Source organism: Pleurodeles waltl, chromosome 8, assembly GCF_031143425.1.
Source record: "Pleurodeles waltl isolate 20211129_DDA chromosome 8, aPleWal1.hap1.20221129, whole genome shotgun sequence".
Lineage (NCBI taxonomy): Eukaryota > Metazoa > Chordata > Amphibia > Caudata > Salamandridae > Pleurodeles > Pleurodeles waltl.
The window spans coordinates 647,530,626-647,543,373 of record NC_090447.1 but is presented as its reverse complement, the minus strand read 5'-3'; positions in this window follow the sequence as shown (position 1 = coordinate 647,543,373).

The window sequence follows — 12,748 nt, the reverse complement described above, 5'->3', positions numbered from 1 at the left end:
TTTGTAAGCAACTTTCCATCCAGAAATCTCAAATAAAAAATTGCAATTTTTCAAGGATTACATCCATGCAAAGTAAGAAAGTATAGTAATTTACAAGGACATTCACTTGCATGCCAATCAAAGAAAGTGTGCCAAAGCACATTTCATCACTTTAGAATGTTGGCATTTCCCCAAACAAAAATGGGAAATTTAGTTAGAAGGCTTTACTATGTGAAGGCTCCAGCTGTATGTTTAGGAGAGATAAAACAGAGTACTTTTGCATGGTGCACTTGCAGATTTAGGAAATATTTGTGAAGATGTGTAGTTTTGTTTCTTTGGTCCTGAAGAGGAATGTAGGGAAAATGAGAAAGTTGTAGCTACAGGTTTTTAGGAACAGAACACAGGTATTAATAGTGAGACCTTTGCACAAGAGATTATACTATTTAATACAGCTTGTTCTGAAAAAAAACACTATATTCATATTTGTTGTTGACGTACTCACCACACTTCCAAAACTGAAGAGGAAAACAAAGAAAAGTGACAAAAATGTGCTGATTAATTATTTATAGAGGAGGCCTTTGACTTGTCCATGCAGCAAGTTATATGAAGGTACTGCTATGATATGTTAGAGGATAATGAAATACCAGCTAGGCCAGTACATAACAAGTTAGAACTAGTGACTATTCCAGAACAACTTCAAGACTTAAATGCATATGAACCAATCCTTATGCAATCTGTGCATCCATTTCAAGCAATTATACATTTGGAACCAAAACAGGTAAATTACATTCAACAAAGTTACAGAAAGGTCTTAAAGGAAGAGCAGTGCATTTGCCATTAGAGTTTAAACAGAATATTGAAACTCTAGGTGTGGACAAGGAGTTTGATAAGTCACTTCTAATTCTAGTAAATGGTGTGCCAGCAAAGAACAAAAAATCTGGCTAGAGTTAGTTGATGTTAATAAAGTAAAACAAGCAATGTTATACCTGGTAAAAAATAATGTTTATTATAAAAATGTTGCAGTTGAACATGCTGTAGCCAACATTGAAGATGACAGTTTGCCAACAAGTGGACAAATAGAAAAAGTGGATCGATCCAGATCAGAATAAAGTTATGAGCACAACAGCATCCACCTGTTACATTCTAAAGAAGTCATTGGTGATGCTATTGAGCTCTTTTAAATGAAACAAGCAAAGGGAGCTCCCATGAGTTTGTGGGGATAAACAATTTAGAGGGTCACTGTTTTCCCCAGTTATTTCCAGTAGAGTAGATGGTTGTGATGATGACCGGCCCATACAAATACCAGCAGCTGAATACAGATCAACACAATTATATTCAGAGGATCCAAGATTCCAACAATGTATTCAATACATATTTCACCTTCTATTTGAGAGTGTCTTGTCAGGACCTTCGCATGCATTAAATCACATGCTAAAGACAGGATTTAATCTTCAAAATCTGTCTGCAAGAGATTTTGTTGAAAGAGTTCAAGAAAAGGATGAAAACTTAGAATACAACTTTATTAATTTAATGGCGTGCCAACATGGCACCATTGAATATTGGTACCGTCGTCATAGAGAACTGAAATGTATGCTGAGAAACCTGGGTGCACCAACCTGGTTTCGGGCACTCAGTTGCACTGAGTATGCATGGGATGACCTGCTTCAATTCATAAGAGATAAAAACTCAAACCTAAAATACATCAATGTAGAGACAGCTGCAGAACGTTGCTCATTAGAGCCTGCTAATGTCTGTAAAAATTTCAACCACAGGTTCGAAGCTATGCTGGCTTTTATCTACAACAAAAGCAATCCTCATCCTGGAGAAGTAAGTGATTTCTTTTGGCAGAAAAAGTAGCAGGTAAGAGGTGCTCCTCATAGTCATATGCTGCTATTGATAAAAGATGCACCCAAGTTTGGAGCACTGATGAGTCTGTCTTTCTTTCATAGAACAGTTTGTGACATGCACCATACTCATAGACACTGGTGAAAGAGTTTTCAGACAACAAGTTTTATGTTTCCAAAAACATAGATGTGGGAAATACTGCTGTCATAAATATAGACCTAAAGGAAAATTTTACACAAGATGTCAGTTTGCATTTCTACAATCTGTTATTGCAAAACAAAGAGTGTTTGTCTTCAGTCAGACATACACTGACATGAAAATCACCAAAGAACACATATAACCTAAGAAGAACAGAGGCTTCCACATATAAAAATGACTATAACCCTGTGATTTTAAAAATGAGGAATGCTAATTGGGGCATACAATTTGATGCAGAAAACTCCATCACTGAGGCTCAGTATGTCACGTCATACATTAAAAAATCTGAAGAGACAGACATGAAGGCGATGTGGAAGAAGATTTCTGCAGAGAACACACTAAGAAAGAAATTGTAATCTTTCAGCTTGAAAATACTTTCCCATAGGGAAATGGGAATCTATGAAGCCTGTGACAGGTTGAGTTTGGCCAGTTTGTTTTTGAACTCAAAGGGAATTGTTGGGGTAAGTCTTAGTCTAGCTAGTACCCAAAATATAGTGGTAATGTCTTTTCCAGAAATTAAGGGACATATTTACAAGCCCCTAGCTCCACCTTGCGCCACCCTAGCGTCATCTTTTTTTACTCTACGGCAGCATTTAGGAGGCTTTTCTCCTGCACTGTATTTACAAAATGACACAGTGCTTGCAATGGGCTACATTGAAAACTCTTGCGCTACGGTTTGCCTGTGTCTGGTATAATGTTTGCAAGGGGGCATTCCGACGCAGGGGGGCTCGAAAAAATGACACAATGAAATTTACAATGTTTCACTGCACCATTTTTTCTGTCATTTTTAACACCTGCTCAGAGCAGACATTAAAATGATGCACCAATTTTATCAATAAGTCTTCCTATGCTTTGCTGTATCAGCTTCAAAAGTTTTGACGCTAGCGCATCAAAGTACCACAATAGTGTCAAACGTTTTGATGCTATTGCCCTAACAACCACCATGGGGCACCATATTGTAAATATGCTGCAACTATTGTGTTGTTAGGTGGGGCAGGGGAGAGGCAAGAAAAATGGCACATCGGGACCGGTGCGCCACTTTCTTGTAAATATGCCCTTAAGTATCTAGCAGAGTTTGAACCACAAAGTATAGACTTTGTGAAATCAAATATGTTTATACATACTATCCAAGAAGGAGTTCACATCCAGAAGACAAGTGCCTTTATGAAATTCTTTAAAACTACAGATAGAGAAGAAATATAAGTGAAAACATAGAAGAAGGAAGATGTGTATTACTTGTATGTAACATTTGTTTAGTCAAACAAGCAAATTTAATTAACCACCAAAAAAAGAGATGCTAAACTCCTGAAAAAAGAGAGTTTGTCTATTTAGCTCTTCTTCAACTGTTCAAGCCTTGACTTACTGAATTGGAATTACTTCAAGATTATGACTTCTATGAAGATTCTTTCAGTGGTGTCAAAGATACTATTCAGTGTTCCATTTTCATAAACTATTTACAAATGTTAAATAATCTAGAATGGTTAATTGCACGAATCAACAATGTACAGAAAGAAATGTATATTGAAGTAAAAGACAAAACAGAACATGGATTTCTACATGGGGAGAGTGCGATAGCTCATCATTCAAGCCAATACTTTTATATATCAGTGGTACTGGGAAACGCTTTTTAATTAAAGTTCTCTCCACTTACCTACACAAGACTACAGAATCAAATTTATCATGTGTAGTAACAGCACCAACTGAATTAGATGCACACAATATCAAAGAAATAACTTTCCAGGGATTACTTATGCTACCAGTAGAACATGACATATAACTGTAATATCAGACGTTCTCTGGTGAAGCATGTCATGAGGTGGCAAGAGTTTTAAAGCTATTGAAGCTTTTAACTAATGACTAGGTAGCCTTGGTTTTGAATGTAATGCTTGTCTTTGTTTACCTGAGAATGCAGCAGATTCTAAAAACTGAATTCAACATCTTATTTTCAAGACCTTTTTACATGAAGAAACCCTGTGATTTAAAAAAATGAGGAATGCTAATTGGGGCATACATTTGGTGCAGACAACTCCATCACTGTGGCTCAGTATGTCACGTCGTACATTACAAAATCTGAAAAGACAGACATGAAGGCGATGTGGAAGATTTCTGCAGAGAACACACTAAGAAAGAAATTGTAATCTTTCAACTTGACAATACTTTCCTATAGGGAAATGGGATTCTATGAAGCTTGTGGCAGGTTGAGTTTGGCCAGTTTGTTTTTGAACTCAAAGGGAATTGTTGGGGTAAGTCTTAGTCTAGCTAGTACACAAAACAGAGTGGTAATGTCTTTTCCAGAATTTAAGGGACATATTTACAAGCCCCTAGCTCCACCTTGCGACACCCTAGCATCTTCTTTTTTTACTCTACGGCAGCATTAACCTCTTAGCTGCTGGGCCGTTTCCCCACCCCCAGTGCTAAGCTTTTTTTTTGCTATTTGGGGCAGTTTGCGCTTAGGCCTTCATAACTTTTTGTCCATATAAGCTATCAATGCCAAATTTGCATTTTTTTTCCAACATCATAGGGATTCTAAAGGTACCCAGAGTTTGTAATTTCCCATGGAGGAGACCAAGAAATTAGCCAAAATAGAGCAAAAATTTAATTTTTTTCAAAACAATTGGAAAAAAGGACAGCCGAAGAAGGCTTGTGGTTTTACCGCTGAAAATGGCATCAACAAAGGGTTTGCGGTGCTAAAATTACCAGCTTCCCAGCTTTCAGGAAAACCACATTTTTCAACACAATTTTGACATTTTTCTGAGACAAACCCCATTTTTACTATTTTTTGTGCTTTCAGCCTCCTACCAGTTAGTGACAGAAATGGGTGTGAAACCAATGCTGGATCCCAGAAACCTAAATAGTTTTGAAAAATAAAAAAATTCTGAATTCAGCAAAGGTTCATTTGTGTAGATCCTACAAGCTTTTCCTACAGAAAATAACAGCTGAAATAAAAAAATATTGAAATTGAGCTTAAAACAAAAGCCATTTTCCTTTATGTTTTACTCTGTAACGTTTTCCTGCGATGTCAGATTTTTTAAAGCAATATACCGTTATGTCTGCTGGAGTCTTCTGGTTGCGGATATATATAGAGCTTATGGCTTCATCAAGAACCGTAGGTACCCAGAGCCAATAAATGAGCTGCACCCTGCAATGGGTTTTCATTCTATACCGGGTATACGGCAATTCATTTGCTGAAATATAAAGAGTGAAAAATAGGTATCAAGAAAACCTTTGTATTTCCAAAATGGGCACAAGATAAGGTGTTGAGGAGCAGTGGTTATTTGCACATCTCTGAATTCCGGGGTGTCCATACTACCATGTGAGTTAAAGGGCATTTCTCAAATAGACGTCTTTTTTACACACTCTCTTATATTTGGAAGGAAAAAATGTAGAGAAAAACAAGGGGCAATAAAACTTGTTTTGCTATTCTATGTTCCCCCAAGTCTCCTGATAAAAATGGTATCTCACTTGTGTGGGTAGGCCTAGTGCCAGCAACAGGAAAAGCCCCAAAACACAACGTGGACATATCACTTTTTCTCAAAGAAAACAGAGGTGTTTTTTGCAAAGTGCCTATCTGTGGATTTTGGCCTCTAGTTCAGCCGGCACCTAGGGAAACCTACCAAACCTGTGCATTTTTAAAAATTTGAGACCTAGCAGAATCCAAGACGGGATGGCTTGTGGGGCTCTCACCAGGTTGTGTTACCCAGAATCCTTTGCAAACCTCAATATCTGGCTGAAAAAAACACTTTTTCCTCATATTTCGGTGACAGAGAGTTCTGGAATCTGAGAGGAGCTACAAATTTCCTTCCACCCAGCGTTCCCCCAAGTGTCCTGATAAAAATGGTATCTCACTTGTGTGGGTAGGCCTGGTGCCCGCGACAGGAAATGCCCTAAAACACAATGTGGACATATCACATTTTCTCAAAGAAAGCAGAGGTGTTTCTTGCAAAGTACCTACCTGTGGATTTTGGCCTCTAGCTCAGCCGGCACCTAGGGAAATCTACCAAACCTGTCCATTTTTTAAAACTAGAGACCTAGGAGAATCCAAGACGGGGTGACTTGTGAGCTCTCACCAGGTTGTGTTACCCAGAATCCTTTGCAAACCTCCGAATTTGGCTGAAAAACACACTTTTTTCTCACATTTCGGTGACAGACAGTTCTGGAATCTGAGAGGAGCCACAAATTTCCTTCCATCCAGCGTTCCCCCAAGTGTCCTGATAAAAATGGTAATCTCACTTGTGTGGGTAGGCATAGTGCCCGCAAAAGGAAAAGCCCCAAAACACAACGTGGACACATCACATTTTTCCACAGAAAACAGAGGTGTTTTTTGCAAAGTGCATACCTGTGGATTTTGGCCTCTAGCTCAGCGGGCACCTAGGGAAACCTACCAAACCTGTGCATTTTTGAAAACTAGAGACCTAGGGGAATCCAAGATGGGATAACTTGTGGGGCTCTCACCAGGTTCTGTTACCCAGAATCCTTGGCAAACTTCAAAATGTGGCTAAAAAAACACTTTTTCCATGCATTTCGGTGAAAGAGAGTTGTGGAATCTGAGAGCAACCACAAATTTCCTTCCACCCAGCGTTCCCTCAAGTGCTCCGATAAAAAAGGGACCTCACTAATGTGTGGGCACGCCTAGTGCCCGCGACAGGAAATGTCCCAAAACACAAAGCGGACACATCACATTTTCTCAAAGAAAAAAAGAGGTGTCTTTTGCAAAGTGCCTACCTGTGAATTTTGGCCTCTAGCTCAGCCGGCACCTAGGGAAACCTACCAAACCTGTGCATTTTTGAAAACTAGAGACCTAGGGGAATCCAAGATGGGATGACTTGTGGGGCTCTCACCAGGTTCTTTTACCCAGAATCCTTGGCAAACCTCAAAATTGGGCTAAAAAAACACTTTTACCTCACATTTCGGCGACAGAGAGTTCTGGAATCTGAGAGGAGCCACAAATTTCCTTCCACTCAGCGTTCCCCCAAGCGTCCCGATAAAAATGGTACCTCACTTGTGTGGGTAGGCCTAGTGACCGCGACAGGAAATGCCCCCAAAACACAAAGTGGACATATCACATTTTCTCAAAGAAAGCAGAGGTGTTTTTTGCAAAGTGCCTACCTGTGGATTTTGGCCTCTAGCTCAGCCGGCACCTATGGAAATCTACCAAACCTGTGCATTTTTAAAAACTAGAGACCTATGGGAATCCAAGACGGGGTGACTTGTGGGGCTCTCACCAGGTTGTGTTAATAAGAATCCTTTGCAAACCTCCAAATTTGGCTGAAAAAACACTTTTTCCTCACATTTCGGTGACAGACAGTTCTGGAATCTGAGAGGAGCCACAAATTTCCTTCCACCCAGCGTTCCCCCAAGTGTCCCGATAAAAATGGCACCTCACTTGTGTGGGTAGGCGTAGTGCCTGCGACAGGAAAAGCCCCAAAACACAACGTGGACACATCACATTTTTTCACAGAAAACAGAGGTGTTTTTTGCAAAGTGCCTATCTGTGGATTTTGGCCTCTAGTTCAGCCGGCACCTAGGGAAACCTACCAAACCTGTGCATTTTAAAAAATTTGAGACCTAGCAGAATCCAAGACGGGATGGCTTGTGGGGCTCTCACCAGGTTGTGTTACCCAGAATCCTTTGCAAACCTCAATATCTGGCTGAAAAAAACACTTTTTCCTCATATTTCGGTGACAGAGAGTTCTGGAATCTGAGAGGAGCTACAAATTTCCTTCCACCCAGCGTTCCCCCAAGTGTCCTGATAAAAATGGTATCTCACTTGTGTGGGTAGGCCTGGTGCCCGCGACAGGAAATGCCCTAAAACACAATGTGGACATATCACATTTTCTCAAAGAAAGCAGAGGTGTTTCTTGCAAAGTACCTACCTGTGGATTTTGGCCTCTAGCTCAGCTGGCACCTAGGGAAATCTACCAAACCTGTCCATTTTTTAAAACTAGAGACCTAGGGGAATCCAAGACGGGGTGACTTGTGAGCTCTCACCAGGTTGTGTTACCCAGAATCCTTTGCAAACCTCCAAATTTGGCTGAAAAACACACTTTTTCCTCACATTTCGGTGACGGACAGTTCTGGAATCTGAGAGGAGCCACAAATTTCCTTCCATCCAGCGTTCCCCCAAGTGTCCCGATAAAAATGGTAATCTCACTTGTGTGGGTAGGCATAGTGCCCGCAAAAGGAAAAGCCCCAAAACACAACGTGGACACATCACATTTTTCCACAGAAAACAGAGGTGTTTTTTGCAAAGTGCATACCTGTGGATTTTGGCCTCTAGCTCAGCCGGCACCTAGGGAAACCTACCAAACCTGTGCATTTTTGAAAACTAGAGACCTAGGGGAATCCAAGATGGGATAACTTACGGGGCTCTCACCAGGTTCTGTTACCCAGAATCCTTGGCAAACTTCAAAATGTGGCTAAAATAACACTTTTTCCATGAATTTCGGTGAAAGAGAGTTCTGGGATCTGAGAGCAGCCACAAATTTCCTTCCACCCAGCGTTCCCTCAAGTGCTCCGATAAAAATGGGACCTCACTAATGTGTGGGCACGCCTAGTGCCCGCGACAGGAAATGTCCCAAAACACAAAGCGGACACATCACATTTTCTCAAAGAAAAAAGAGGTGTCTTTTGCAAAGTGCCTACCTGTGAATTTTGGCCTCTAGCTCAGCCGGCACCTAGGGAAACCTACCAAACCTGTGCATTTTTGAAAACTAGAGACCTAGGGGAATCCAAGATGGGATGACTTGTGGGGCTCTCACCAGGTTCTTTTACCCAGAATCCTTGGCAAACCTCAAAATTGGGCTAAAAAAACACTTTTTCCTCACATTTCGGCGACAGAGAGTTCTGGAATCTGAGAGGAGCCACAAATTTCCTTCCACTCAGCGTTCCCCCAAGCGTCCCGATAAAAATGGTACCTCACTTGTGTGGGTAGGCCTAGTGACCGCGACAGGAAATGCCCCCAAAACACAAAGTGGACATATCACATTTTCTCAAAGAAAGCAGAGGTGTTTTTTGTAAAGTGCCTACCTGTGGATTTTGGCCTCTAGCTCAGCCGGCACCTAGGGAAATCAACCAAACCTGTCCATTTTTTAAAACTAGAGACCTAGGGGAATCCAAGACGGGGTGACTTGTGGGGCTCTCACCAGGTTGTGTTACCCAGAATCCTTTGCAAACCTCCAAATTTGGCTGAAAAACACACTTTTTCCTCACATTTCGGTGACAGACAGTTCTGGAATCTGAGAGGAGCCACAAATTTCCTTCCATCCAGCGTTCCCCCAAGTGTCCCGATAAAAATGGTAATCTCACTTGTGTGGGTAGGCATAGTGCCCGCAAAAGGAAAAGTCCCAAAACACAACGTGGATACATCACATTTTTCCACAGAAAACAGAGGTGTTTTTTGCAAAGTGCATACCTGTGGATTTTGGCCTCTAGCTCAGCCGGCACCTAGGGAAATCTACCAAACCTGTCCATTTTTTAAAACTAGAGACCTAGGGGAATCCAAGACGGGGTGACTTGTGGGGCTCTCACCAGGTTGTGTTACCCAGAATCCTTTGCAAACCTCCAAATTTGGCTGAAAAACACACTTTTTCCTCACATTTCGGTGACAGACAGTTCTGGAATCTGAGAGGAGCCACAAATTTCCTTCCATCCAGCGTTCCCCCAAGTGTCCCGATAAAAATGGTAATCTCACTTGTGTGGTAGGCATAGTGCCCGCAAAAGGAAAAGTCCCAAAACACAACGTGGATACATCACATTTTTCCACAGAAAACAGAGGTGTTTTTTGCAAAGTGCATACCTGTGGATTTTGGCCTCTAGCTCAGCCGGCACCTAGGGAAACCTACCAAACCTGTGCATTTTAAAAAATTTGAGACCTAGCAGAATCCAAGACGGGATGGCTTGAGGGGCTCTCACCAGGTTCTGTTACCCAGAATCCTTTGCAAACTTCAAAATTTGGCCAAAAAAACACTTTTTCCATGAATTTCGGTGAAAGAGAGTTCTGGAATCTGAGAGCAGCCACAAATTTCCTTCCACCCAGCGTTCCCTCAAGTGCTCCGATAAAAATGGGACCTCACTAATGTGTGGGCACGCCTAGTGCCCGCGACAGGAAATGCCACAAAACACAAAGCGGACACATCACATTTTCTCAAAGAAAAAAGAGGTGTCTTTTGCAAAGTGCCTACCTGTGAATTTTGGTCTCTAGCTCAGCCGGCACCTAGGGAAACCTACCAAACCTGTGCATTTTTGAAAACTAGAGACCTAGGGAAATCCAAGATGGGATGACTTGTGGGGCTCTCACCAGGTTCTTTTACCCAGAATCCTTGGCAAACCTCAAAATTGGGCTACAAAAACACTTTTTCCTCACATTTCGGCGACAGAGAGTTCTGGAATCTGAGAGGAGCCACAAATTTCCTTCCACTCAGCGTTCCCCCAAGCGTCCCGATGAAAATGGTACCTCACTTGTGTGGGTAGGCCTAGTGACCGCGACAGGAAATGCCCCCAAAACACAAAGTGGACATATCACATTTTCTCAAAGAAAGCAGAGGTGTTTTTTGCAAAGTGCCTACCTGTGGATTTTGGCCTCTAGCTCAGCCGGCACCTACGGAAATCTACCAAACCTGTGCATTTTTAAAAACTAGAGACCTATGGGAATCCAAGACGGGGTGATTTGTGGGGCTCTCACCAGGTTGTGTTAATAAGAATCCTTTGCAAACCTCCAAATTTGGCTGAAAAAACACTTTTTCCTCATATTTCGGTGACAGACAGTTCTGGAATCTGAGAGGAGCCACAAATTTCCTTCCACCCAGCGTTCCCCCAAGTGTCCCGATAAAAATGGTACCTCACTTGTGTGGGTAGGCATAGTGCCCGCGACAGGAAAAGCCCCAAAACACAACGTGGACACATCACATTTTTCCACAGAAAACAGAGGTGTTTTTTGCAAAGTGCCTATCTGTGGATTTTGGCCTCTAGTTCAGCCGGCACCTAGGGAAACCTACCAAACCTGTGCATTTTTTAAAATTTGAGACCTAGCAGAATCCAAGACGTGATGGCTTGTGGGGCTCTCACCAGGTTCTGTTACCCAGAATCCTTTGCAAACCTCAATATCTGGATGAAAAAAACACTTTTTCCTCATATTTCGGTGACAGAGAGTTCTGGAATCTGAGAGGAGCCACAAATTTCCTTCCACCCAGCGTTCCCCCAAGTGTCCTGATAAAAATGGTATCTCACATGTGTGGGTAGGCCTGGTGCCCGCGACAGGAAATGCCCCAAAACACAATGTGGACACCACATTTTCTCAAAGAAAGCAGAGGTGTTTCTTGCAAAGTACCTACCTGTGGATTTTGGTCTCTAGCTCAGCCGGCACCTAGGGAAATCTACCAAACCTGTCCATTTTTTAAAACTAGAGACCTAGGGGAATCCAAGACGGGGTGACTTGTGGGGCTCTCACCAGGTTGTGTTTCCCAGAATCCTTTGCAAACCTCAAAATTAGGCTGACAAAACACTTTTTCCTCACATTTCAATGACAGAGAGTTCTGGAATCTGAGAGGAGCCACAAATTTCCTTCCACCCAGAGTTTCCCCAAGTGTCCCGATAAAAATGGTACCTCACTTGTGTGGGTAGGCCTAGTGCCCGCGACAGGAAATGACCCAAAACAGAAAGTGGACACCACATTGTCCCAAAGAAAACAGAGATGTTTTTTGCAAATTGACTACCTGTGGATTTTGGCCTCTTGCTCAGCCGGCACCTAGGAAAACCTACCAAACCACTGCATTTTTTTAAACTAGAGACCTAGGGGAATCAAGATGAGGTGACTTGTGGGGCTCTCACCAGGTTCTGTTACCCAGAATCCTTTGCAAACCTCAAACTTTGGCCACAAAAAATTTTTTCCTCATATTTTGGTGACAGAAAGTTCTGGAATCTGAGAGGAGCCACAAATTTCCTTCCACCCAGAGTTCCCTCCAGTCTCCCGATAAAAGTCATACCTCACTTGTGTGGGTAGGCCTTGTGCTTGCGACAGGAAAAGCCCAAAACACAACCTGGACACATCACATTTTTCCACAGAAAACAAAGGTGGTTTTTACAAAGTGCCTACCTGTGGGTTTTGGCCTCTACCTCAGCCGGCACCTAGGGAAACTGACCTAACCTGTGCATTTTTTTAAACTAGAGACCTAGGGGAATCCAAGATGGGGTGACGTCTGGTGCTCTCACCAGGTTATGTTACCCAGAATCCTTTGCAAACCTCAAAATTTGGCTAAAAAATACTTTTTCCTCACATTTCAGTGACAGAGAGTTCTGGAATCTTAGAGGAGCCACACATTTCCTTCCACCCAGCGTTCCCCCAAGCGTCCCAATAAAAATGGTACCTCACTTTTGTGGGTAGGCTTACTGCCCGCGACAGGAAATGCCCCAAAACACAAAGTGGACATATCACATTTTCTCAAAGAAAGCACAGGTGTTTTTTGCAAAGTGCCTACCTGAGGAGTTTGGCCTCTAGCTCAGCCGGCACCCAGGGAAACCTACCAAACCTGTGCATTTTTGAAAACTAGAGACCTAGGGGAATCCAAGATCAGATGACTTGTGGGACTCTCACCAGGTTGTGTTACCCAGAATCCTTTGCAAACCTCAAAATATAGCTAAATAAACCCTTTTTCCTCACATTTCGGTGACAGAGAGTTCTGGAATCTGAGAGGAGCCACAAATTTCCTTCCACCCAGCATTCCCACAAGCA